A 6,000-nucleotide genomic window follows, 5' to 3' on the forward strand; every position below is an offset into this window, starting at 1 on the left:
GAGGGGCGGGGCGCGAGTGAGGGCCGATGGGGCGTCCTTTAAAGCTGCGGGGTGAACTGGCAAGTCTATCGTAGAGCAGACATAAAGACTAGGGCTACACAACACAAAGCGCTAACCTATACATGTCTCTCTTGACAGCCTGGTGACATGGGCAGCATTTTAAGGACCCCCGACACTCATAGAAGTTTGAGTGACTCACCTGAGGTCAGAGAATTAGCGAGTGGGCCGTCTGCCGACGGGTGCCCAGGGGACAGCGCAGCTGCCTCTTCTGTGTACTGCATGTTCTCTAGGCGCTCAGTGTAGGAGACCTGAGTTAGAAATGTCAAAGTGGAAACAACAGGAGAAATAGATTGCCTTTGGTGAAAGGGAGTTTTATTTTGCACACTTTGTATTGTCAGACTTTTTCTACTAGTATGCTTTTTGTAATATTAAAAATCGAGGGTGAAGTTAAAAGAAAGGGGACTATTTGAAATCGTAATCAGGTCTCTTAGTCAACAAAAAGGGAGGAATAGAAATCAGAGACTTATTGCAAGAAAGATGGCTTCGTCTTAAAACTACTGAGGACCATATGTCCAGACATATGGCGTGTGCAACTGTACTTATGGAGACCGTAGGACAGGAAATCTGCAAATTCTAGGAAATCTGGGCTATATAATAAATGTAAATGTCCTAGGGGTTCCAGAGGAGGGGAGACAAACCTGAGGTATCATATATTTATTTTTTTAATAGATTTTATTTATTTATTTATGGCTGCGTTGGATCTTTGTTGCTGCACGCGGGCTTTCTCTAGTTTCGGCGAGCGGGGGCTACCCTTCGTTGTGGTGCGCCAGCTTCTCATTACAATGGCTTCTCTTGTTGCGGAGCATGGGCTCTAGAAGCGCAGGCTCAGTAGTTGTGGCTCACGGGCTTAGTTGCTCCGTGGCATGTGGAATGTTCTCAGACCAGGGATCGAACCCGTGTCCCCTGAACTGGCAGGCGGATTCTTAACCACTGCGCCACCAGGGAAGCCCCAAGGTATCATTTATTAATTAAATGAGTCCTTATTAAATAGCTTTCTGTGTGCCCAATGTGGACCAGGTGCTTGAGAAATATACAATTCATTTTTTCATATACAAAGTTTAAGATGACTATTCTAACCACAAAGAGTTTGCTCAGTATTTGGAGGAGACAGAACTAGCACATATTGAACGCTTAAATAACAATGTAAAATAGTATTTAAATGTCAAGATGAGTGGAGTTAGCAGTAAACTCTGTAGGACTAGATAAAGATGTGTCTGGAAGCAAAGTGGAATTAGTTTATACATAACTATCCCTTCTGAAACACCTATAGATAAATGTAGAGACAGGAAAGGAGCAAAAAAACAAATAAATAAATAGAGGCATTTTCATTATTCCCAGATTGTAATTCTTGCATTGAGAGTTTTTTATGCACATTTTTAATAGATGCTGTGTTAAGAGAAGAGGACCATGAACACTGGATTTGCAGGAAAAGGGGCATGATAATTTAATTATTTCTTGAATAATATCTTTTTGAAACAAATAAGACAAAATTGGGGCCTCTTAAATATCCCATTGAGGAAGAAGCTCTTCCTCTGCAAGTATTCAAGCCAGTATCAGGTCCAACCCCATGAAAATGTACACAGCCAAATCACAGAAAGGGGAACTATTTCTCCCATAAATTTGGGATATGCTAGAACAAAATGTTTAAGCTCTGGACAGTTTGTCCCACTTAATCATATTTATAAGAGTGAAAATACAAACAAGATTTTTTGTGAAAGGTGGCCATAATGTTGGCATAAACTATAGTGAATTATACAATATACACTTTTCAAAATACATACATTAGTGTGTATATATTAACTTATTTTTAATTTATATCCTTAATTAGCCTGTAGACTCTTGGAGAGCCCTTTGGACACGATGTGCTTTATGGACCCCTATTTTGAGTAAAGTTGAGACTTTGAGTTTGTTTTTCTTTAAAACTTGATTGATTCAAAATGAATGGCTAGACTAGGTCCTAGAGCTAGATGGTTTAAATCCACAGGTTAATGAGCCAATACATTCTTTCTGTATGGGGCTGGTCAAACGTAAAGTATGTGACGGAACTGTTCTAAAACTGGATCGGATCGTAGTAATGGCTGCACAACTATATACATTTCCTAAGACTCAGGGCACTGTACACTTTAAATAGGTGAATTCTATGGTGTCTAAATTATCCTTCAATAAAGCTGTTAAAGACAAAGATACACTGTATAAGCAATGCCAAAACATCTGCATGGAAAATAAAACCTAAGATCAATCATCTAGATGTTTTGACATCCTAAGGAAATTAATGGATGAAGGAGTAAATAGTAGAAACCCTTTAGTTTTAGATGATATTAATCCTTAAGCAGAATGGTTCACTGACTTGCGGAATAAAATCCAGAGTGGAGCAAACACTCATTTTAATTCTTGGGGAAATGGAACAGTTGTATTTTATCTGGTCAGAATTGTGCTGGCTGGCATATATTAAACATGACAGGCATCCGTAAGATACTGGTGGTGAGAGTATCAGCTAGAAGTCACCCCTTGACATCCCTGTCACCGTCTGGATTGTTTTAAAATAATCAGCAATTCCAAATTTCAAGTTATTTGTAAAATTCCAAGTTCTATGCAACCTTTACCTTTACTCCTTATTTTAAAAATGAAATTGTCCGAATATGTTTTTCCAATTAGCTGATAATCTAAGTATATTTTGAATTTATATCCTTCTGAGTTTTTGCTAATTGCTTTGGGGTGGGGAGTGGTAACTAATTTTAAACAGTAGATAAAGGATTTTTTGTCCCCATGAGGCACATTATTACTATAGGGAAACATCACTGTAGCCTAACTTCTGAGGTATATTTTGAGATAAGTGCTTTTACACGCATTCTTACATGTAGTTCTCACAGGTACCCTGGCAGTGGGTATTCCTCTATCCCCATTTTAAAGAATAGGACACCAAGGTTTAGAGTAGTTAAGGAGCTTGCCCCAAGGCCATGCTATTAGCCACTTCCTTACGAGCCTCTCCTTGAACTTTGGAACCAGAAGATTAATGTTTTCCTGGCTCAAAGTCAGAAAGCTGACACTGGACAGATCAGGGACTGGAAGCCATTTTGGGGGGACTCCCAATCCAGTTCTTGCCACCACAGTGTTTTTAGGAAGCATAAATTATTCAGTGATTCATTTAGATATTTAACCTACACATAGCCAAGCATTCAGATATTTCTGTTATACAGACGTGGCTCAACAAATCCAAGATAAAAAAACAAACCAAGTCCTGCCATTTTATAAATGATCACTAGGTAGCAGCATATTAACATAAAAGCCAAACACAAGGTCCACCTTTTCTGCTGTTTTCATTCTTTTTATTTAACGATATGTAATGGTAATTCGATTTCATTTTATTTTGTGCCTTTCAAATATATGACCATTTTAAACTTTGATAAAGGCACAGTCAGGATGAGAATATAGTAAAGACAAATCTGGTTATAAATGGAAAAGTGAAGAGAGTTTACAAATTCTTTTGTTGTACCATATTTTGTATTACGTTCCAAATGTCACTGGTCTAAAAATATTATCCCCAAAATGGTTCAAATCAGGCCCTCCTTCATCCACTTTTCTTTTTTGGTAAGTGTACGATTCAATACTTTTTTAGTAAATTTATAAAGTTGTGCAACCATCACCACAATCTAGTTTTAGAACATTTCCATCACCCCCCAAAACTTCCCTCAAATCTGTATGTAGTCAGTTCCCACTAACACCCCCAGCACCAAGGCCACCACTGATCTGCTTTCTGTATTTATAAGTATGCCTTTTGGGACATTTCTTATAAATGGAGTATACAATATGTAGTCCATTGCCTCTGTCTCCTTTCATTTAGCATAATGTTTTGAGGTTCATCCGTGTTGTAGTGTGTATCAGTGTTTCAATCATTTTATTGCTGAATGGTATTCCATTATATTTGGATTGTTTTCCCTTGGGGTTTACTAGGAATCATGTTGTTATGAACATTAACAAGTCTCTATATAGACTTTTTTTTTTTCATTTCTCTTGGATAGATACCTCAAGAGGAATTGCTGGTCAGGTGGTAAGTTTATGTGTAAATTTTTAAGGAGTTACCAGCTGTTTTCCAAAGTGACTGTACCATTTTACATTCCCAAGAGCAACATATAAAGGTTCCAGGTTCTCCACATCCTTACCAACACTTGTTATTGTCTGTCTTTTTTATTATAGTCATCCTAGCAGCTGTGAAGTGATATCTCAGCTTGGTTTTAATGTGCATTTCCTAACGACTATTGATGTTGAGCTCCTCTTCATGCGCTTATTAGCCACCATCTTCCTCTTTTTTTTAAAAAAATAAATAAATTTATTTATTTATTTATTTATTTTTGGCTGTGTTGGGTCTTCGTTTCTGTGCAAGGGCTTTCTCCAGTTGCGGCGAGCGGGGGCCACTCTTCATTGCGGTGCGCGGGCCTCTCACTATCGCGGCCTCTCTTGTTGCAGAGCACAAGCTCTAGACGCGCAGGCTCAATGGTTGTGGCTCACGGGCCTAGCCGCTCCGCGGCATGTGGAATCTTGCCGGACCGGGGCATGAACCCGTGTCCCCTGCATTGGCAGGTGGATTCCTAACCACTGCGCCACCAGGGAAGCCCCCATCTTCCTCTTTTATATTGGTCTTGAAAGACCTTTTCCTTTAAAGGTTTGTATGAAACTTAAACTAAAACCTAAGCAAAATTGACATTAATTGTTATTAACTCAAGGAGATCAAAGAAATATTAACGTATGTTAATGTTTGTAGAATGTTAAGTAATAGGATTGCATATATACTATAATTATAGTGCTTTGAAAAATGTTTTTAACAATAAACTATTAACTCCTTTTAATCGAAGTATAGTTGATGTATAATAATATTATACAAATTACAGGTGTACAATATAGTGATTCACAATTTTTAAAGGTTATACTCTATTTATAGTAATTATAAAATATTGGCTATATTCCCCGTGTTGTACAATATATCCTTGTAGCTTATTTTATACCTAATAGTTTGTACCTCTTACTCCCCACCCCTATATTGCCCCTCCCCCCTTCCCTCTTTCCACTGGTAACTCCTAGTTTGTTCTCTATATCTGTGAGTCTGCTTCTTTTTTCTTTTTTTCGGGGATCGATTTTATTTGGGCTTCTCACGGTGGTTAGAGCCACTCTGTCTTCAGAACAATCACAGCACAGGAAATGCATCACCGAGACTGCACAGAAAAGTCTGACCAGCTGAATCTTATTGCTTAAAATACACATATTCACAATAACTGACAAAGGGTGATGTGCCTCACAGGGGAACGTGTTAGCATTTGCAAATCTTCCGACTGTAGCACCAAACCCTCGACCAACCCTTTCTTCTTATTCACCTGGAATACCAGACTCCCTCAAATCTCCCCGGTGCCCTCCCGAGTCCTTCAGCTCCCTACTTCCGTCTTTCGTCATGCAGGGCAGCCTCATGTAGCAGGGGCCAGACTGTGACTCTGGACTCGAGCCCAGCTCCACCGGCTGCGTTTTCTTCTCACGCCTTTCGCGTTGGATGCGGCAGTGAACCCAGCAGTAAACACGTGGACCAGGTCCCCACTCTGACTGGAGAAGGACTCCTGAGAGGGCCAGAATGCATCCCTTCGACCAGTTAACTCAAGCAGGGTTCATTTTGGTAAAACTTGATCTCCTTTGAGACACTTCAGTGAGTTGCTTGGGATAAAAACAAAAAACAAAAAAAAGGTGGCAGGAAAGGCATCTGAGGGCTTCTGGCACACTCCTGCCCACTCTCGCCACATTCCGGCCATGCGCTGGACCTCAGCAGAGGGAGGTAAGCCCTACGACACTGTGGAGGCTGCCAAACCCTCCTGGCAGTTCTGGGCAGGGCTGATGTCTGGGCCACCGCCAGTCCGAGCTTGACACTGAAGATCCAGTCCAGCTTCTGTCTGAGGTTCCACC

The sequence above is a fragment of the Balaenoptera physalus genome, assembly GCF_965194825.1.
Source record: "Balaenoptera physalus genome assembly, chromosome: 1".
Classification (NCBI taxonomy): Eukaryota; Metazoa; Chordata; class Mammalia; order Artiodactyla; family Balaenopteridae; genus Balaenoptera; species Balaenoptera physalus.